The sequence below is a fragment of the Vulpes vulpes genome, chromosome 3, assembly GCF_048418805.1.
Source record: "Vulpes vulpes isolate BD-2025 chromosome 3, VulVul3, whole genome shotgun sequence".
Lineage (NCBI taxonomy): Eukaryota > Metazoa > Chordata > Mammalia > Carnivora > Canidae > Vulpes > Vulpes vulpes.
The window spans coordinates 11253415-11276414 of record NC_132782.1 but is presented as its reverse complement, the minus strand read 5'-3'; the positions used below and the strand labels follow the sequence as shown (position 1 = coordinate 11276414).

At 43.4% G+C, this 23000-nt stretch overlaps 1 protein-coding gene across 13 annotated transcripts in view; it reads left to right on the top strand.

Annotated features, from left to right (window-relative positions):
• The first annotated feature begins 19006 nt into the window (after positions 1 to 19006).
• LOC112916453 (sodium channel protein type 3 subunit alpha) overlaps positions 19007 to 23000 on the top strand; it is a 105009-nt gene continuing 101015 nt past the window's right edge. For 4 of the 13 annotated variants that reach the window (XM_072751820.1, XM_072751823.1, XM_072751821.1 and 1 more), the window contains exon 1: positions 19024 to 19278. The gene's annotated coding sequence lies outside the window, so the exon portion shown is untranslated. Of the gene's footprint in view, positions 19279 to 23000 lie in introns of all 13 variants that reach the window. The other 9 variants (XM_072751822.1, XM_072751819.1, XM_025994135.2 and 6 more) reach the window with 6 other exon arrangements.

The following is a 23000-nucleotide window of genomic DNA, read 5'->3' as shown; positions in this document are numbered from 1 at the left end:
TCTGCAGCTCACTGAGGCAGATGCAGAGTCAGAGGGTAAGGAGGATTGCAAGCTGGGCAGACTATCCAGGATGGGGTTCAGGGGCCGGGTGTTTCTCTATCAGCCATGGACTCTGCCCTGTTTTTGGAAGGACATAGGGCAAGTCAGTCCCATGGACAAACCTTTCTCTTTATCCTGTCCCAGTTCCAGCTCCACGCCTCCTTCCAGCATCTCCTCCATCAGCTGTTCCAGACCTGGGACAAGAGCTCGTGCCTTCTTCATGTGTGCCAGGTCATGAGCTGCAGTCAGTTCCACCACCAGCCTTCCTGGGGATTGTTGATCCTTCCCTAAGCACAAAGACAGAGCCACCTCCAGCCCCAGAGGAGACCTGCCCCTGGTGCAGAACCCCCGAGCACCAACGGCATGAGGAGCAGCCTGGGCTCATGGCCTTCCCTCCCAAGCTGGTGGCAGAGCAGTTGACCTCCATAGACGCGGTGAGCAGCTGGGCACCCAGGCCGGGGCCGGGGCCAGGGCAGGCTTGCTTTCTGCCGTCATCTGCCCCAGACCTGCCCTTCCCTGAGGTGGGCTTGTATGGTCAGGGTCCAGATCAACCTGTCCAGTTCCTCAAACCCTTGCTCTCATGGTCCAGCTGCAGACTGTGGAGCTAGACCCTGGGAAGGACTGACGCAGAGCTCCTGTGTCCATTAAATGAGCCAGAACCGATGGGTGAAGGGGCAGGCCCTGGTCCTTGGGTGGGGGAGGGCAGCTCACTGTGTGCGGCCACGCCCAAGGCTTACCCACGCACCTGCCTTGGAGGCCGAGCACCCCACACATTTTAGGCATCTAATGTGTGGGTAAAGTGTGAAGTACAGGGAGGCAAACAAATCTGTGGCTGTCCCTCCCTCTGTGAGAATGTGCTGCTGAGAGGGGAGGAGGGCCAGAGGTGTGAACAGTGGGAGGGGAAGATGCCCTCCCCCCCAAGGAGCCCCCTTGAACTGCCACCTGTAACTTGAAGTTACTGGGGATGATCAGGGTACAAATGCCCTCCTCCCACCCTACGGGCAGTATCTGCTCCTCGTTCATCCTGTACTGGGCTCCCTCAGGGAAAAGGAATGGAGTGCAGTCCAGGGACTCTAACTGGGTTCAGGCCACTTTCTACACTTGCTGGGCCCCAGCTCTGACAGGGGACCCCTATGTAGGACATGAATCTTGCATGTGCAATGGCTGTGTGAGTGAGCGTCCCCCTATTCTCTAGGATCTGTTCAAGAAGGTGCAACCCCAACAGTGCCTGGGCTCCATCTGGTCCAAGAGAAATGAGCCTGGATATGAGCACCTGACATGCACAGTCAGTGCCACCATCAGCCAGTTCAACAACGTGGCCAACTGTGTCATCACCACTTGCCTTGGCAATGCACGCATGACAGCCCGGGACAGGGCCATGGTGGTGGAGCACTGGATCAAGGTGGCCAAGGTAAGCCTACGGGAGGCCCAGCTGACCTGCTCTCCTGAGCCTTGGGAACTGCTCTTCCCTTGATCAGTTCTCAAGCTTGAAGTCTCTGGTCTGAGTTCTTCTTTCCGGGGGCATGCTGACCTTTCCTTGCATGGCCCAATGTTGGGATGCTCAGTTCCCACATGACTCTTTCCTTGGAGGGAAAAGAGTCCAGGTGCTCTCCCCAGCAGGGCTCCCCAGCAGGGCTCCTCTCCCCAGCAGGGCTCCTCGCAGGGTCTTCCACGTGACCTTCTGTAGGTCCCTGGACATCTGTCTCATCCAGGAGAGGAGACTGACACTGAAGAAGAGTGCAGCTCTCCAGCAAATAGGGCTACTGCTGTCCACCTGACAGCTCATGCTCTTCCTCCCCAGGCCTGCCACACCTTACGGAACTACTCCTCCATGCACGCCATCCTCTCTGCTCTGCAGAGTGTCTCAATTCACCGCCTGAAGAACACATGGGCCAAAGTTTCCAGGTGAGGGGTCCTCTCTCCAGAAGGACCATGAAGCATGAAGGATGTCCCATATGCCTGTCCTTCCCGCCCCCCTCAGTCACCCTGGACTTTCTAGGAGGCAGCAAACCATGACAACAGGACGTGGGCAGGCAGGCGGGCAGGTTATTTTCTCAGCCTGCCTGGGGAATAGGCCACCATGCCTCCAAATGTCCCCATTTGGGGACACTGGGCTGAGCTGAATTAAAAGATTTTGGATGTGAACATCACAGCAACTAGAGTCTCTTCCCAATTGAAACCAAAACTGACCAAAGCAGAGCTGTTCAATTAATAGGGGATTGGGGATCCCTGGGTGGCGCAGCGGTTTAGCGCCTGCCTTTGGCCCAGGGCGCGATCCTGGAGACCCGGGATCGAATCCCATGTCAGGCTCCCGGTGCATGGAGCCTGCTTCTCCCTCTGCCTATGTCTCTGCCTCTCTCTCTCTCTCTGTGACTATCATAAATAAATAAAAATTTTAAAAAATTAATAGGGGATTGGATGCACCAGATGACCCACAAGAGAGCTCCCTCCCATGTCCTCCAATGACCTGAGTGCTCAGAGGAACCCAAAGAAAACCCTGATCCAGCAGTTGGACTCCTTTGAGGTCTCAGATCAAAGGGACTTGCCCTCAACCCTACCATAGTGTTCCAACATCCGTCCTGCCTTCTTTCTCTCTACTCAGGAAGAAGATTCGAACATTTAAAAAACTGTGCAGCAAAGACAATCCCCAGAGCAGGAACCTGCTTCTCAAGGTAGTATGGAAGGTGTTGGGATAGAAAGAGAGGAGGCGTGGGAGCAACGGTGTCCTTCGTGAGTGAATTAAGGACTGGCCCGGAGCATTCCTTCAGCGAGTGAAGCCTTCGGCATGAATGTGGACACAGCCTGGGGTGAAAATCCACAAGGGGCGGAAAGGCAGTTGCTGCTCGACCAGAATCCCTAGGCTGGACACACGCGCTCCCTGTCACCAGCTGGTCCAGATGGGGGCCTCTCCCAAACTTGAACACCCAGAGGACAGGCCTCTGCTCAGTGAGGGGTTTGCATGGGATGAGGGCCACAACAATGATGGTAGGAATAGGACCCTGGGTCCTCGGGAGACCAAGAGAGGGAGCTGGAATTCTCACCTTTTCCAGTGAGGAACCAGGCTCAGGGAGGCCAGGCTGCAAGCTCAAGGTCACACAGGGAGTGAATGTTGGAGCTGAGGTTGTTCTAGAATCACTCATGGCAGGCTTAACCCTCTGCATGCATGCAACCCTCTGCCTTGGGTCGCATGTCCAGGGTCTGAAGTCAAAGATGGTGGAGAGAAGCGGCCCGAGGTGATCATGGTCTTGAGGAACTTGTCCTTGGCCTTGCAGGAACGGCCATCTAAACTTGGAGCCCTGGTGATAAACGTGCAGAGAGCATGGAAGAGGCAGCAGCAGCAGAAGGTGAGCGTGCCCCAGATACGTGGCCTCAAGCCCAGAGGATAGGGGGTCTTCCCTGAAACCTGGAAGCCCCCAAATCAAGACAGGTGGGGTCTTCCAACTCCAGTTCTGCCTCCTGTTGCCACAGCTTCGACAACCCTTCTTTCGAAATGACCCAGAGGAGGGTCTGTAAAGCTGGAGACAAATGTGTTTGTAGGGGGGCAGGGGCCCAGGGCCACCTACACACCGATGTTCTACAGCACGCCCTTGACATGCTTATGACTCTGGTGTTCTTGGAGGGTGAGGGAGGGGAACCCAGGGGAGGCCCCCAAGGGTCCTGGTCGGCACCAGGTGGGGAGCTGGGGTGGGTGGGGTGGGGGGCTGACCTGTCCCGGGGAGTATTCCTATGGACACAAGAGCAGGGCCTCATTCCACCCCCCACTCCCCGACACAGGGTGTCGTCCCCTTCCTGGGCACCTTCCTCACTGACCTGTTCATGCTGGATACTGCCATGGAGGAGTACCTGGAGGTGCGTGAGCCCAGGGCTGGGATGGAGGTGCCAGAGTCCTGATGTGGGGGAGCACAGGGCCCCTGAACCGAGCCCCGAGCTCTCAGTCCTTGGCAAATCTTCCCCTCATGACAGCCTCCCTGCTGCCCTGGGAGCCAAGGTTCCGGGCCCATGTCTGGGAGGAGTGAAGGGAGGCTGCACCTAGTTCACTGGTCCTGAGATCAAGTCTGTGGCCTGAATGCCAAGCAGCACGAGGTCAGGCTGGGTTGGCCTCAGCTTGTCCCTTGAAGTTGCCTGTGGGGGCAGAGTGATGTCAGGATCCCCAGCCTGAGCGGGCACTTAACGAGCCTTGCATCTCCTGCCCACCTGAGGCTTTGGCCTCCCCCTCCTGTGCTCCAGGACGCCAGACCCCCCCCCCCCCCCAAGGTCTTCCTTTCCCTGGCTCCCAGTGCCTGGCCTGGATCGCAGTCCTGTCATCCAGGGAGTCTTGGCCCCTGTGTGCCTGGCCCTAGGGCGGCATAAGAGGGGTGGGTAGCAGCAGCCAGTAGCACCGGAGGCCTCTCGCTGATGGACTGTACTTGTCTGCTTTCCAGGGCAATGAGGTCAACCACCGGAAGAAGAATAAGGTGAGGCTCTCTATGACCTCCTGCAGGGAAGGGTAGGGCTGTGGCTGTCAGAGGTGTCCCTGGGAGGACCATTCCTGGCCTCCCTCCCCTCATTGTCACATTTTCAGGAATAGTTCCTTAATAAAGGAAAAGTCCCATGCAGTTGGTGAGGACAGAGGCATGGCCATCAAGGACACCTGGCCAGAGCAGGGGCGGTGTATACTCACCTCTGAGAACAAGTTGGGACTGGATGAGTTTGCAGGATGGGGGGTCGCCACGTGTCAGAGACCCAGCACCGGTCCCCTGTCCCCATGCGCAGCCCCCCAAAGACCTTGCTGCTTCCCCACTCAGGCTCCTCATGTCTTTCTCTCTCGGCCCAGGAGTACAGAGTCATGACCGAGATCCTGCTGCTCCAGGTGGCTGCAGATCGGTACCACATAGAGCCTGAGCATCCATTTAGGGCCTGGTTCCAGTCTGGGAAGTGGCTCAGTGAAGAGGAGAGGTGAGGCCCATTAGGGCTGAGTGAGGGCAGGGGGAGCCTCCTCAGGTGGCCACTCCAGGGATTCTTCTTCTTTGGCTCCTGGGGCAACCTCCAGCCCTGCTGCTGGGGCACCAGGCTCCAGCTCCTTGGAAAATACCAGGGAAGACTCCTGAACTGAAGCTCCTGCTCAACTCACACATGCCACTCTGTCCTTAGCTACATCCTGTCCTGCCAGCTGGAGCCCCGAACCTCCTCACAGACAGGAAGAACTGGCTGCAGTCACCCTCAGGCCTGAGCCGGTGTCCAGGGGCCACAACGGGCATGGGGCCCGTCTGCTCAACACCACTTCCTCCCGCCTCTTCACTTATTGGGAGGACCAATATTTCATTGTCTTAACTAGTAAATGGTAGATTTCAATGTTATAATATTAAAGCCTCTTTACAGTCCAGGAGTAGTTTGGGTCCTTTACTTCCTATAGTAATTAAAAAGAATTAAAGAGTCTCATATTCATTTTCTATCTTTTTCCCCTAAATATTCTTTCTTTATTCACGACAGACACAGAGAGAGAGGCGGGCTCTCTGTGGGGGGCCTGTCATGGGCCTCAAACACAGGGCTCCAGGGTCAGGATCTGAGACAAAGGCAGACGCCCAAACACTGAGCCACCCAGGTGACCCTCTTATGCTCATTTTAAACGAGAAATCTTACAGAGTCACCAGCTCCTGTATGTGGGAAAAAGTCGAAGATCCAGCCCTCCTCCCCAGCTACTGAAGGGCATCCCCAAGCCCCCTCAGAGGACAGTATCAGGAACTTGGGCAGACAGCAGAGACACCCCTTCAGAGCTGCTGAGATTTAGAGGTTGCAGGGACTTCCACAGGAACAGCAACCACCACTGACCTGGGGGTCTTGAAGGGGACCACCTGTCAGAACCAGCTCCTGCCCCAGGACAGGGGCTCCCTTTGTACACTTTAAAGGAAGGAGGACTTTTTCTTGCCACTTTTTCTGATGTGGATTATTTTGGCTTGGGTTTGGGTTTGACATTCCCATTATTCAGAGTGTGTAGTCATCTAGTTCAACCTCTGCAATTGCATCAACACTAAAGTGAGGACACATATGTAAAGAGACCCTATGCTGCACATGGAAGGCATGAGGCCAGGGGAAGATAATTAGTGGATGAAATAAGGGCAGGCAGGGCTTTCCATCCTCAGTCTCGCTCTCGGGGTTCCAAGTTCAGCCCTGACCAAGACTGGACTCCTCCTGGGATCCTCTTTGGTGATCTCTGAAGCCCCTTTCCCTCTTGGTGTGCATGAGGGGGAAAGATAATTTGTGCACATTGAACGCCACACCTGGGCCAGGTTCCATGAACATCTGTGCTGACTTCTGAGCTAGGATTTCCTGCCTCCCTGTATTTCCCTGGGCAGCTCTCTTGAGGGCAGAAATTCCCTGAAGGCCCCGGCTTCTTGATCCAGGACATAGTGGCCGCTCTTCCCTGGCTGGGACCTGACAGGTCAGATATTGGTTCTCCCTTGCCAGAATAATGGTTTGGCCAGAGAAACCCCCACATTCTCCTTGCTGGATGAGGTGACTTTTAGGTCTTTGTTTTTCTGATGTCCGTGGTCCCAGACATTCACCTGTCTGCACACTTGGTCTCAGTGTACACACCTACACTGTCTTGCCTGAAATCGCTAACTGAGCCTGATCCCTTAGGTCTTGTACTCCGGTTATGTCATGGGGGCGCCTGAACCTTTCCTGTCAGGAGCTGTGAAAGATGACCTGAGGGATCAGATGGCAATAAATATATTCCTATCAATAATCACTACGATTGAGGGAGGGGGCAAGGTGGGGGAAGAGGAGGGTCCCCAGGTCACCTGCCCCACCAACTTACCTGGATAACTTTCACATCATCCTGAAAACCTATGAATTCGGCCTGAGATTTAAAGAGAGAGCAGCTGGAAGGCTGCAGTTAGAAGAGTTCATGCTTCTATCAAGGTAGGAAGACGGGGAAAAAGTAAAAAAATAAAAAAGCCTCCAAGGGGGAGGGGCCCCAAGGAGCCAGGCTAAGGCCCCAGGGCGAGGGCCCCCAGATAGGAGAGCTCCGCCCGGAGGAACAGGAGCATCACCAACCTTCCCAGACGGAAAGGTTGGGGCAGGAGTTGGGGCAGGATCCCAGGAGGGTGGGGATGCCCTCAGGCTCCCAGGGGCACTGACAGAGCACCTGCGCCGCGGGGGGAGCCCCCACCCTGTGGCGGAGCTCCCTAAAGGGCTGCAGCGCCCGGGAGCACGATGTAAGCAGCACAGGCCCTGGAGTCTAGGGCGCTGGGGGGACACAGCCCAGGACCCGGCCTCCCCCGGGACAGGTGGAGGCCGGAGGGCCCAGGACAGCAAGGAGGCTCCTGCCCCCGGGGGCCCTGAGCTGTGCAGGTCAGCGCCCCGTCCCCAGAGCATCCAGGCCCCTGTGGACCAGGAGCTGCGTTAGCTACTGCGGGAACTGAGTCCAGGCCTGGGGAGCTGGCCGCTGCCACTGTGGCTGTTCCTCCTGGTGTCACCCTGTACCTGGGATGGAGCAGGGGCCTCACGGGATGAACAGCTCTCACTGAGCCAGTGCACCAGGCAGGGGCTGAGCAGCTCCCCCAGGTGCTCACACCTGAGAACCAGCACAGCAGGCCCCTCCCCCAGAAGACCCACTAGACCGACAGGGGAAAAGCCAGTTATTGACCAAGCAGCACTGGAAAGTTCCAGGGGAAGTGGAGGAATGTACAGTATACAGAATCAGAGGATACTCCACCTTGCTTTTTGTTTTCTTGTTTGCTTCCCCCCCCCTTTTTTTCTCTTTCTTTTCTTCTTTCTTTTTTTTTCTTTTTTCTCTTCTCTATTTTTCTCCTTTTCCTAATACAACTTGTTTTTGGCCACTCTGCATTGAGCAAAATGACTAGAAGGAAAAACTCACCTCAAGAGAAGCAGAAACAGTCTTCTCTCCCACAGAGTTACAGAATTTGGATTACAATTCAATGCCAGAAAGCCAATTCAGAAGCACAATTATAAAGCTACTGGTGTCTCTAGAAAAAAGGGTAAAGGACTCAAGAGACTTCATGACTGCAGAATTTAGATCTAATCAGGCAGAAATTAAAAATCAATTAAATGAGATGCAATCCAAACTAGAGGTCCTAACGACAAGGGTTAACAAGGTACAAGAATGAGTGAGTGACAGAAGACAAGTTGATGGCAAAGAGGGAAACTGAGGAAAAAAGAGAAAAAGCAATTAAAAGATCATGAGGATAGGTTAAGGGAAATAAAAGACAGCCTCAGAAGGAAAAATTTATGTTTAACTGGGGTTCCTGAGGGCACTGAAAGGGACAGAGGTCCAGAAACTGTATTTGAACAAATCATAGCTGAGAACTTTCCTAACTTGGGAAGGGAAACAGGCATTCAGATCCAGGAAATAGAGAGATTCCCTCCCCCTGAAATCAATAAAAACCGCTCAACACCTCGACATTTAATAGTGAAACTTGCAAATTCCAAAGATAAAAGAGAAGATCCTTAAAGCAGCAAGAGACAAGAAATCTCTGACTTTTATGGGGAGAAATATTAGATTAACAGCAGACCTCTCCACAGAGACCTGGCAGGCCAAAAAGGGCTGGCAGGATATATTCAGGGTCCTAAATGAGAAGAACATGCAGCCAAGAATACTCTATCCAGCAAGGCTCTCATTCAGAATAGGAGAGATAAAGAGCTTTCAAGATAGGCAGAAACTGAAAGATATGTGACCACCAAACCAGTTCTGCAAGAAATATTAAGGGGGACTCTTTAAAAGAAAGAGGAAGACCAAAGAAATAATCCACAAAAACAGGGACTGAATAGGTATTATGATGACACTAAATTCATATCTTTCAATAGTAACTCTGAACGTGAATGGGCTTAATGATCCCATCAAAAGACACAGCGTTTCAGACTGGATTAAAAAAGCAAGACCCATCTATTTGCCATCTACAAGAGACTCTTTTTAGACCTAAGGATACCTACAGCCTGAAAATGAAAGGTTGGAGAACGATTTACCATTCAAATGGTCCTGAAAAGAAATCAGGGGTAGCAATCCTCATATCAGATAAAGTTTATCCCAAAGACTGTAGTAAGAGATGAAGAGGGACACTTAAAGGCTCTATCCAACAAGAGGACCTAACAATCATGAATATTTATGCACCTAATGTGGGAGCTGACAAGCATATCAATCAATTAATAACCAAAGTAAAGACATACTTAGATAATAATACACTTACACTGGGAGACCTCAACACGGTGCTTTCTGCAAATGAGAGATCTAAGCACAACATCTCCAAAGAAAGCTTTAAATGATACACTGGACCAGATGGATTTCACAGATATTTACAGAACTTTGCCTCTGAACACAACTGAATACACATTCTTCTCAAGTGCATATGAAACTTTCTCCAGAATAGACCACATACTGGGTCACAAATCAGGTCTCAACCGATACCAAAAGATTGGGATTGCCCCCTGCATATTTTCAGACCATAATGCTTTGAAACTTGAACTCAATCACAAGAAGAAATTTGGAAGAAATTCAAACACGTGGAGGTTAAAGACCATCCTGCTAAAAGATGAAAGGGTCAACCAAGAAATTAGAGAAGAATTAAAAATATTCATGGAAAAAAATGAGAATGAAGACAGCAAAAGCAGTCCTAAGAAGGAAATACATCACAATACAAGCATCCCTCAAAAAATTGGAAAAAAACTCAAATACACAAGCTAACCTTGCACCTAAAGGAACTGGAGAGAGAACAGCAAATAAAGCCTACACCCAGGAGAAGAAGAGAGTTGATAAAGATTTGAGCGGAACTCAATGAAATAGAGACCAGAAGAACTGTGGAACAGATCAACAAAACCAGGAGCCGGTTCTTTGAAAGAATTAATAAAATAGATAAACCCCTAGCCAGCCTTATTAAAAAGAAAAAAGGCTCAAATTGCTAAAATCACGAATGAAAAAGGAGAGATCACAACCAATACCAAGGAAATATGAATGATTTTAAAACGATATTATGAGAAGAAATGGACGCATTTCTGGAAAACCACAAATTACCAAACCTGGAACAGGAAGAAATAGAAAACCTGAACAGGCCAATAACCAGGGAGTAAACTGAAGCAGTCATCAGAAACCTCCCAAGACACAAAAGTCCAGATGGTTTCCCAGAGGAATTCTATCAAACGTTTAAAGAAGAAACAATATTTATTCTACTAAAGCTGTTCCAAAAGATAGAAAGGGATGGAATACTTCCAAACTCGTTCGATGAGGCCAGCATCACCTTAATTCCAAAAACAGACAAAGACCCCCACAAAAAAAGAGAATTATAGACCAATATCCCTGATGAACACAGGTGCAAACATTCTAAACAAGATACTAGCCAATAGGGTCCAATAGGACATTAAGAAGATTATTCACCATGACCAAGTAAGATTGATCCCTGGGATACAAGGCTGGTTCAACACTCATAAAGCAACCAACATGATAGTTCATATCAACAAGAGAAAAACTAAGAACCATATGATCCTCTCAATAGATGCAGAGAAAGCCTTTGACAAAACACAGCATCCATTCCTGATCAAAACTCTTCAGAGTGCAGGGATAGAGGGAACATTCCTCAGCATCTTAAAAAGCCAACTACGAAAAAACCCACAGCAAATATCATTCTCAATGGGGAAACATTGGGAGCCTTTCCCCTAAGATCAGGAACAAGACAGGGATGTCCACTCTCACCACTGCTATTCAACATAGTACTGGAAGTCCTAGCCTCAGCAATCAGGCAACAAAAAGAAATAAAAGGCATTCAAATTGGCAAAGAAGAAGTCAAACTCCCCCTCTTCACTGATGCCATGATACTCTACATAGAAAATCCAAAAGATTCCACTCCAATATTGCTAGAACTCATACAGCAATTTGTCAGTGTGGCAGGATACAAAATCAATGCCCAAAAATCAGTGGCATTCCCATCCACTAACAATGAGACTGAAGAAAGCGAAATGAAGGAGTCAATCCCATTTACAATTGCACCCAAAAGCATAAGATACCTAGGAATAAACCTAACCAAAGAGGTAAAGGATCTATACCCTAAAAACTACACAACTCTTCTGAAAGAAATTGAGGAAGACACAAAGAGATGGGAAAATTTTCCATGCTCATAGATTGGAAGAATTAATATTGTGAAAATGTCAATGCTACCCAGGGCAATTTACACATTTATTGCTATCACTATCAAAATACCATGAACTTTCTTCAGAGAGTTGGAACAAATCATCTTTAGATTTGTGTGGAATCAGAAAAGACCCCGAATAGTTAGGGGAATATTGAAAAAGAAAACCATAACTGGCACCATCACAATGCCAGATTTCAGGTTGTACTACAAAGCTGTGATCATCAAGACAGTGTGGTACTGGCACAAAAACAGACACATAGATCAATGGAACAGAATAAAGAACCCAGAAATGGGCCTTCAACTCTATGGTCAACTAATATTTGACAAAGCAGAAAAGACTATCCACTGGAAAAAGGACAGTCTCTTCAATAAATGATGATGGGAAAATTGGACAGCCACTTGAAGAAGAATGAAATTTGACCATTCTCTTACACCACACACAAAGATAAACTCAAAATGGATGAAAGATCTAAATTTGAGACAAGATTCCATCAAAATCCTAGAGGAGAACACAGGCAACACCCTTTTTGAACTTGGCCACAGCCACTTCTTGCAAGATACATCTATGAAGGCAAGGGAAGCAAAAGTAAAAATGAATTATTGGGACTTCATCAAGAAGCTTCTGCACAGCAAAAGAAACAGTCAACAAAACTAAAAGACAATCTACAGAATTGGAGAAGACATTTGCAAATGACGTATCAGATAAAGGGCTAGTATCCAAGATCTATAAAGAACTTATTAAGTTCAACAACAAAGAAACACACAATCCAATCATGAAATGGGCAAAAGACATGAACAGAAATTTCATAGAGGAAGACATAGACATGGCCAACAAACACATGAGAAAATGCTCTGCATCACTGGCCATCAGGGAAATACAAATCAAAACCACAATGAGATACCACCTCACACCAGTGAGAATGGGGAAAATTAACAAGGCAGGAAACAAAAAATGTTGGAGAGGATGTGGAGAAAGGGGAACCCTCTTGCACTGTCGGTGGGAATGTGAACTGGTGCAGCCACTTGGAAAACTGTGTGGATGTTCCTCAAAGAGTTAAAAATAGATCTGCCCTACGACCCAGTAATTGCACTGCTGGGGATTTACCCCAAAGATACAGATGCAGTGAAATGCTGGGACACCTGCACCCCAATGTTCACAGAAGCAATGTCCACAATAGCCAAACTGTGGAAGGAGCCTCGGTGTCCATCGAAAGATGAATGGATAAAGAAGATGTGGTCTGTATATACAGTGGAATATTGCTCAGTCATCAGAAATGACAAATGCCCACCATTTGCTTTGATGTGGATGGAACTGGAGGGTATTATGCTGAGTGAAGGAATTTGGAGAAGGACAAACATTATATAGTCTCATTCATTTGGGGAACATAAAAATAGTGAAAGGGAATAAAGGGAAAAGGAGAGAAAATGAGTGGGAAATATCAGAAAGGGAGACAGAACATGAGAGACTCCTAATTCTGGGAAATGAACAAGGGATAAGGGGAAGGGAGGTGGGCAGGGGGTGGGGGTGACTGGGCACTGAGGAGGGCACTTGACGGGATGAGCACTGGGTGTTATGCTATATGTTGGCAATTGAACTCCAGTAAAAATATACAAAAAAAGAATATATCATAATTCTTTTATTTATTCTGTTGGTGAATGTATGGATTCTTACTCCCTTGAACGTCCTTAATAATGCTGTGCTCTTGTACTATACATTCTTATATACACACACACATTATTGTCAAGTATATACCTAAGAGTAAAAGAGTAAAAGTCATTGGCTCACAGGCTACATTTAGATTCAGCTTTAGCTGATAATACCAAACTGTTTTTTAAAGTGAATTTACTAATTCACATTCCTATGAGCAGTATATGAGTTTCTGTAGCTTCAGATCTTCACCAATACTTAGAAGAATTAGTCCTTTAAAATCTTATCCACTCTGGTAGTTAAATAATGGTACCCCACTGGTCCAACAGGATAATTTCTTTAAACATTGTTTTGGAATTCACAGTCTAGGAAACAGGAAAATGTGGTTTGGGAATTTTATCATAAAGTTTTTGATGTTATGAAAAAGCATTATTTGGCTATGAAAGCTTATGAAATTGACACAGAGCCACCAGAGTTAGAGCTCTATCCACAAAGTTTTTGAAGATCCTGAGGAACCAGAGGATGAAGGAAGACAGAGACCAATTTAAAAGTCCCAATCAAAGGTTATTAGCTCTATTCTATTGTGAATTTCTATGATTTATGCAGGATATGTTTAAAAAGTGTTGCCTAACATTCCAGAGGCCCGATACTTGTAACCAGTAAGATCTGAAAATCATCTGACATTCCATCTGCAGAAGGAAAGCATAAAAACCACAATGAAGCTAGGATCATATTAAATCATATCACCCTTCTGGGCACTTCTTTTTCTCCTTTGTATTTAAAATGATGAATTCCGCCCACATAAAATGAACTTCTTTAACAACAACAAAAAAAGAGTAAAGATCTCTTTACTGACATTAATTTTTCTTTTTATAAGGTATATTGACACAATAATTATCACTTTTCTTGTCTTGTTTAAACTAGTTATTAAAATGGGGCCTAGATCAGTTCAAAATTCAAAAATGAATTAATGCAGGGTCCCTGGGTAGTTAGGCATCTGACTCTTGGTTTGGCTCGGTCATGATCTCAGGGTTATGAGATAAAGCTCAACATTGGGCTTTGCACTCAGTACGGAGTAAGCTTGAGTTTCTCTCCCTCTCCCTCTTCCTGTCCTGCTCTCTCTTTCAAATAAATAAATTGTTAAAAAACAAAAAAAAACTAAAAATGAATTAAGGCAATCCATCACATCAATAGGCAACAAAAAGGAATTAATCATCCCATTTATGTTGGATACATGTATCAGATTTCCTTTGTGAATATCCTTTGTTTCCATCTTATAATGTGGACTGATTGTATTTTCAGCCTCCACAAAAATTAAATTCTGGGATAGGATGTTACTCCTCACTAGAAAGATTCACAAATGAATTTGAATGTCTTCTGGATGTCATGCCTTTGTCTTCCTTGATTTTCTTTCCTTCTTTCCTTCCTTCCATTTCCTTTCCCTTTTTTTCCAGAGGGAGGGGTGGAGAGTGGGATGGGATGGCTGGAGTATATGCTCAAATGACTTTTTTTTTTAGATTTTATTTATTTGACTTTTTTTTTTTAAGATTTTATTTATTTACTCATAGAGACACAGAGAGAGAATGAAAGGCTCCGCTCAGAGCCTGACGTGGGACTCGATCCAGGGTCTCCAGGATTATGCGCTGGGCTGCAGGCGGCGCTAAACTGCTGCGCCACTGGGGCTGCCCTCAAATGACTTTTTTTTAAAAAGGATATAGAGAAGGGACGCCTGGGTGGCTCAGTGGTTGAACATCTGCCTTTGGCTCGGGGCATGATCCCAAGGTCCAAGATTTGAGTCCACATCAGGGCTCCCCACAGGGAGCCTGCTTCTCCCTCTGCCTATGTCTCTGCCTCTCTGTCTCTGTCTCTCATGAATAAATAAATAAATAAATATTTAAAAAAAGGATATAGAGAAGCTAAAATTGTAGTGGTTAGATGATCTGAAATATCTTTATTTGGTTCTCATACAAGATTTGATTTTCCAGCTTGGCTGGGAACAAAACTATAATATTCTCTACACTTTTTGACATATTTCCTTCTTTGTTTCCTACCATCACTTATTGTTGCTAGTATCACTTATTGTTGCTGATGGTGAGTTGATCCTTGTTTCTTATCTTTTATGTCCTGATTTTTTTTAAAGATTTATTTAATTGAGAGAGAGAGTGAGAGAGCACAAGCAGGGGGAGCTGCAGAAGTAGAGAGAGAAGCAGGATGCCTGCTGAGCAGAAAGCCTGATGTGCCGCTCAGTGTCGGGCTTGATCCCAGGACCCAGAGCCAAAGGCAGATGCTTAATATGCCAAGCCACCCAGGCATCCCACTTTTTGCAATTTTATAATGCATCTCAAGGTGTGTTTCTTTACAACAAGTGAACTTGGTGAGTCTTTTCAGTTCTGAAAATTTTTCTTGTAATATTTCTACTTTTTTTCTACTTTCTTTTTTCTTTTCTTTTTTTTTTTTTTTTACTTTGGAGACTGATACTCTCTCTTTTTTTCTTACTATATTTTCATATCCTTGTGTTTAGTCCAACTTTCTAAAAGATGTCTTTAATTTTTACTTTCTAACTACTGATTTTTCCTCTTCTTTACATATGGCATATATAACTTATGAGCATTTCTTATTTTATTTTATTATTCCCCTCAAGATTTCCCATCCCCACTTCACAGATACAATATACTTTTATTTCTTCGGGATATTAGTTACAGTATTTATTTATTTACTTTAGTCCCATACATTGTCTTGATTCTTTATGTTTACATTTCTACTGTTTTTGCATTTGGACTAGACCTAGGGGACTGCCATTCCAAATTTAAGGTAATGATGGAAATGAGAGGGAGCTATCTAGAAAAACTTTAAAGGGAATTCTAAATTAGGTTTGGACATTGGAATAATAATTGTTACTTATTGGCAGATTTAGTGAAGCAATTAAAAATATTAACAATGAATATGTAAATGGAACTAATATTATCTGTGAATTCTATTAAACTAGACATTATTTGTATTTTTAATTTATCTTAATGTTTATTAGAGTTATATGATTCTATTAGATTTACAATAATTCTATTAAATTTTTATAGTTCTATTTGTTATAGAACTCCACTATTTTTCCTCAAAATTTCATCCTGTGATAATTGTCCTTAGAAAATACACACACACACACACACACACACACATACACACACCCCTTCAAAAATCAGTTGCCCAGAAAACACTATCAGGAAAACCTTCTGAGTATATGGATATGTTCTTTTGAGTATATGCCCCAAATTGGGCATCAGAATTAATATACTTCTAAGTATTATTATTGGTAGAGAAATCAGTATGGAGTGCTAGAGATTGGCACAGTTAATGAACATTTAGTAAAGTAGTGCTGAGCAAAGATAATTTGGCTGTGACTAGAGAAAAAAGGTAAAAGTCCCCAGAAAATACAAATATTTCATGACAGAAAACTTATGTAATACAATAGTAAAATGCCATGAATTTTCATTAATTGTGTGAGTTAGCAGTGGTCTAAATTAATAAAAGCTCATTTCCTCTATGCTTCTCCAAGTCTTGGTGCATACTAGTGTCATCTGTGTGATGATATATGAAGTACTAATCAATGTGATTTTACTCCCTCTATATTTGTTTAATCTGTAAAATGTGTATAATTCTTCTTATTGGTGAGGGTTAAGTGAATATACTCAAAGTGCTTAGAAGAGCATCTGATACGTAATACTGAATAAATGTTGGGTTTTTTTATTGTTGTTATTATTCATGAGTTTCTTCACTATTACCTGAAGATCTTCCCCCCACCCACTCCTTCCAAATTCTGGCCATATACCAAAGCTATTATTTCCTAAATGAAATTGTCATGGGAAACAGATAAAAGAATCATCAGATTCTTGCATTTTAAAAGGTTTCAGTCTTAAGTGTTATAAGTTGAATTGTGTCTACCCTCCTCCAAAAAAGGGGTATACTGGAGTCCTAATCCCCAGTGCCTCAGAAAATGCCCTTACTTGGAAATAGGATTTTACAGAAATAATCAAGTTAACATAAAATCACTAGGGTGGACTCTAATTCAAAATGACTGGTGTCCTTATAAAAAGAGGAAATTTGGACACAGAGACAGAGGTGCACAGACGAAAGGCATCCAAGAGATGCAGGGAAAACAGCATGGAAAGATGGAAACAGGGACAGTAGTTATGCTGCCACAAGCCCAAGAATGTCTGGGCTACCAGCAGCTGGAAGAGATAAGGAAGTATCCTTCCTCTACAGGTTTCAGAAAGAGCATGGCTCTGCTGACACCTTGATTTAGGATTTCCAACCTCCAGAATTGTGAGACAATAAATTTCTGTAAGTGTGAGCCACTCTGTGTGGTATTTTGTTACAGTAGCCCTATAAAACTAATACAGTAGGTATAAAATAGAAAGATTTGGGAGGAAAACTTGTGGATCAAGTTTACTACTGGTACAGAAGGAAGAGAGGTCCAAGCAAAACTTTTGGGAGCTGGAAAGGAAGTCTGGGAAGAAGCAGGGGGCCCAACCTAAGGGGGTCTTTGATAGGACCCCCCATGTAGCTTGCTCGCCCAGGATTAGCTAGAAAGGTAGAGTAGACAGATGAGAAGTTGGAATGGTCCAATGTAGCAGAGATTGTGCCTCACTTGTCTGAAACCCACAGAGAAGCTATGGGCTATGAGATGGAAACAGCAGAACATAGATCTTGGTGTGAAGTGCCTTGGATGTGGGAATTTCATCAGCCAATTATAGCCCAGAGTGACCCTCAAAAGCTGCTAATTGTGTTTCTTCTTTCCTTCTCCAAGGACAGGAACAAAAGTTACCTGAGAGGAAGAGCTGACAAACCTGAGGTAACTGAGTTGAGAGGATGGTGCCATAAAAACTCGAGGATGGTGTTTCTGGGACCAAAGAGGAATGCGGACACATTGGTAGATGTCCGTGTGGAGGGATTTTGGTGCCTAAGGATCATACAGGATTCTACAGCTCATTGGATGCCCACTCATTGGATGTAATAAGACAGGAGCCTGGGAACCAACCATACTCTGCTTTCTCCACATATGTAAGCATTCCTGGACTTAAATCAATCCCTGTATGAGAAGATGGAAGAGAAAAACTGTACATTGGCTTCATCTAAACTTGAAATCATTGGGAAAAGCCTCAAGTGACTCAGTCTACCCCTAACTGACTAGATTCATTTTCTGCCATTAGGCAAAATGGGGGCTAGAATTAAAAACTAAGTAAATAACACTCCTTGAGCACATAGCTTGAAAATATGGTACCTGATATATTTGTCTCTCCTCATTATACATAAACTCCTTGATGGGAGGTACTGTATGTTTTTCTCTTTGTCTTTTCAAAGCCAATATAGCACTTAGCAAATATTAAGGTGGTCCATCAATATGAATATATATTAGTTAATTAATGATAAACCAATAAAATTATAGTTGTGCTAGAGTAAATATAAAAAGTCTAATAAAATGAATAGCAATTTGATTAGCTGAGAAATCTCTTTTAATAAACTGGTAAAAGTCATTTTAATTTTGCTTATATATTGCCTGCTTCAATGTTCTTATAAACAATGTTTTCTCAAGTATTTTAAAGATATAGAGATAATAATACATAACCACTGGTTTGAATTATCTCATGTGAGATGAATTTAACTGTTCCTTTTGTCATATATATACACCAAAGTAATCCACAGATCTAAATTAGCTAAACCTCACTAAAGTTTAGACTAGTTTTCCATATTCAGATATTGTTTCTTGCAAATGTTTTACCAAAAGCAACACAAAAGACTATCAGGAAATGTGTATTACACTGTTCTTTAAGGAGTTAAATAACTCACTTGAAAAATAATCCATCCCATGAGAAGAAAAAAATTTCAGAAGACCAGCACAGACTACAAGAGACATTTTTGCAAAACTCTGCATGTAGGATATAAGGTAATCTAAAAACCTAATTTTCAAAATATTTGTAGGTTTTATGTTAATTGTGGCAGGTTATATGTTGATAAACTTTGTAAATTTATGAAATTTAGAAAAATAGGTGAGGTGCAAATAAGTGAGTAGGAAAGGGTCTCTTTTGTACATATATGCAAGGAGATGTTACATTGTACCTTGGGATAAAGAATAATGAGCATGTTTTTCCTTTCGTTCAATTTGCATGTCTGCCAGTAGATGGCGGTACCATGTTGAGTGCTGTCAGCCTTCCCCCCCACCCCCCCCAAAGCTGTTTTCTGATATATGTTGGGTACCATAGAGTGAATCTCAGAACAGGAAGCGGAGGCATAAGCAGAGAGGATTCTGGAAAGGTCTCTTTGTTTTCTTGTCCACAGAGAAAGCAAAGGAAAACCTATTCTAATTAATTTGTAAATCTCTGTGGCCAAAAATCTGAACAACTGCAGAGGAAGCCACCTTATACTCTAACCATCTTGGATGCGGGGCTTTGTTATGCTGTGATCTGTAAAGCTCTGTTTTATCAGGTAAGCTGGCAAAACATTTAATTATCTGCACCATAGAATCTAGCCACTAGATCATTTTTCTTATTTTAAAATCATCTTCATGCTGCTATTTTTAACCTAATGCTGTTTTAATGTAGATTACAGGAACCAAAGTCATCATTTGATGTGTAAACTGCTTACTATTCTTTTATCTCTCAAAGGAAACAGAGCCTCTGTCTAGAAATGGTGACTTATGGTTGAGACTAGGCATTAGTGATCTCATGTTTTTGAGACATGTAGATGGTTATGATTCATTGTATTCAAAGAAAATATTTTTTATTGCACAAAGCTAACCTAATGGATTTTGTGGCTGTATATCATCTATTTAAATGTCCAGTGTGCCCAGAAATTTTTTTAGCATAAATGTATGGTGAATTTGGAACTACCATTCTTGTGCTTTAGTCTTTTATTTAACAGCTTTAGAGGGGCCATGTGTATAGGGAATGATAACAATATAGAGGTGTAATAATCTATTTTCATGGAGGGAAGAAGATAACCAACACTAACCAATAAAAAAGAGATTTAACCTTTTAACAATAAAATGATCCCTATATGTTCCATAATGTGTTATTTCTTTTATATTTTAATATGTTCTTTTTTATATCAAAATATTTTAAATTTATTGACTTAAAATATATTTTCTTGATGAATTATCTCATAAGCTTGATATATTTCTGTTTATTTTTTCTGTGTAGATTTAATAACTGTTATTATTATTAATTACCAGGGGGAGCCACTTGAGCCAAAAAACACTTTATCTATAATATATATTTTCTGTAATTTTCTTTAAAATATTTGATAGCCACAAATGCTGTATTCAGTTAGCAATCAAATACTTAGAATAAGAAATTATTGGCAGAAAATCTGTAAGTATTAATTGAAAGAAGGGTTTCAAATATCATAAAGTAGGATTTTTAAAAATACAACAGGTGGTGTAATGTAGCATATGAGGACAAAGATAAAGGCATCAGTGCTTGTAGGAATTTGCATGGAAAAATTTCAACACAACCACTCCAAGTAGTGTGTGCCCTATGTGAAATAAAGACCTCTGATTTTAACCTGGGTTTCCAGTCAGTACTGGTCAAAATTACCTAGAAATAGAACTTGAGTATTTAAAAGCAATTGTAATTTCTAATGATACGGCAAAGTATTGATTTCTCACTATTTTACACTGAGTAGCAATAACACTCCCCCTAAAAAAAATAAAATAGTGGTTGCCTCAGAGAAAAGCCCTGAGTCTCGTGTATTTCAGAAGAACTCCTACCATAGGATATGAAGGAAACTGTTTCTTTGATAAGGGTTCTCAGAAATGGATGTTAATTGGCTTCAGTGTATTGCATACACTGTGCTTCTCTACAGGGGAGTGAATTTGAGTAACTTTGTTCTATGTAAACACAAGAGCTGATCTTGAGTGAACTGTTTTACATTTATGAATGGGTGCTTATATTTCAGCCCTCAATATCAACATTTTTTTTCAGTATAGTTGCAATAATCTGTTATTTGTCTATATATGTAGTCACGATGTGAAGAGTGTATGTACATAGAGTTCTTCACAAAACTTGCTCTTTGAAAGTTTTTGGAAATCAAACCTACTTTGATTAAATGATATGTCAAATAAGTTTGAGTATCTTACTCTTAAGAAAAATCTAATAGTGACTTCATTTGTAAGGTCAAGAAAAACACTGTAATTTTTTAAAAGATTTATTTGTTTATTTTAGAGAGAAAGAGAACACAAGTGGGAGGGGCAGAAGGAAAAGGAAAGAGAATCTCAAGCAGACTCTGCTCTGAGCACAAAGCCCAATATGGGGTTCAGTCTCAAGACCCTGAGATCACGACTTGATGCCTAACTGTCTGAGCCACCCAGGCGCCCCAAATAGTACTGTAATCTAATGGGGGTGGCTCAGTCGGTTATGGGTTTGCTTTTGGCAGGAGGCCCCAGGTTGGGCTCCCTGCTTAGCAGAGAGCCTGCTTCTCCCTCTTTCCCTGCTTGTGCTTGTTCTCTCTCTCTGTCAAATAAATAAATAAAATCTTTTTTTTAAAAAAATACTGTATTTTAATAGTGTAGTAGAGATAGACTGAGCAGTGAGCTGGAAGTCTTAGTTTCTGATTCAAGTTCTGCTACTAATGACCCTGATCACCTCAGAAAAGACACTATGTATTTTTCCTGAAGTACATTTTCCTTGCCAATATAGTTATTAGAATCAAAAACATATAAGGACACTTCATTTTTCAACTTTTATGATTCGAATTTATCTGGATTTTCACCAACTGATTTCTTAGCTTAACTGTAATATGATACATCTTTAACTCTCACTGAGTTGTATATTAACTACTAATGGTGTACTAAACCTGAAAGCAGAAAAAGATGTTTTAACGATCCTCGGCCAGTTCCTTCTGTGGTGGAAACAACAAGGAAGCAATATGGAGAAATGGAGAAGAGCAGGGCTGGCAGACTGAATCCTAGCTCTACTATTAAATGACAAAGTATTTAACTTTTAAGACCCTATTACATCATGTATAAAATAGGAATGATAACACCTATGTTGCATAATTGTGTAAATAATGTTTCTTCAGTGTTTTTTATACATCCTGGGACATGACTGAATGCTCTCCTTCCCCTCCTCCTCTATCCCCCATAATTAGTGATAGTGATATAATATCTTCCACCTCAACAGGAAGGACAGAATGAAACTGCCAAGAAGTTCTGTAGTTGGGAATGTTCATTCTTGTCCTGAAAGAGGGCACTTGCTGAAACACAACAGTGCTCCCTATAACAATATTGATTAGTGCTAATATCCTTGGCATTTCCTGGGAGTTTAAAGAACTCTCATAATACCTTCCAAAAGACCATTCTTTTGCCCAATGATGTATTATCATGGACTCTACTTCAAAGGCTTTCTTCTTTTTAACAATTAGGGACAAAGGGCTTCATTTCACTTGTGCCTTAACAGATACTTAACAGACGAAAGACCTCTATGAAGATTCACAAAGAAAGTATAGGTTTCACCAAGATCATTTAAATATCCTCAAATTTCTACTATGGCCATCAAAGTACAGAGCCTAAATCCCAGAAATGACCGCATGTGTTGGCTATATGATCAGCTCACGAACTCTCTACTGCTTAAATCCTATTAATGATCCTAAAAAGTGGAAAGGCAAATTGTGCTTGATGAAATTGTGGACAGACTATAAAATCCCTCCTTCCCTCCAAAGGTTTTCTTTATATGCAGTTTTGTGCTCTTGACAGCTCTATGCTACTGGGATCTTTGGGAGCTACAGTTGGGACGGCCATTCAGCATCCCAGGCCTCCTAATCCTGCCCTTCAACCACCCTGGGCCTGTTTACACTGACTCAGGTGCCTGCACTGTCATTTTCATCTTCATGGCAGCCAAGATGACTTAATGGGCTCAGGACCGGACAGATGTGAGAAGGCTGAGAGTTTGGGAGGCTTAAAGATATGAGGGCAAGATCTCTCAATTACACCGTACACTGCCTGAAATTTGTTGGTTAGTCCATCTTCCTTGATTCTAGGTAACTCCGGCTTTTGTGATTCTTTATTTTTAGGGTTGAAATTAACTGAAAGCACTCATAAATATAAGAATATGAAGACAAATGCCCTTTTTTCCCCCACTAAAGAATGAACATGTGACTAGATAGTGAATTTCTTTGCATGAGTGGCTGTACAGATTACTTTTTCTCGTTAT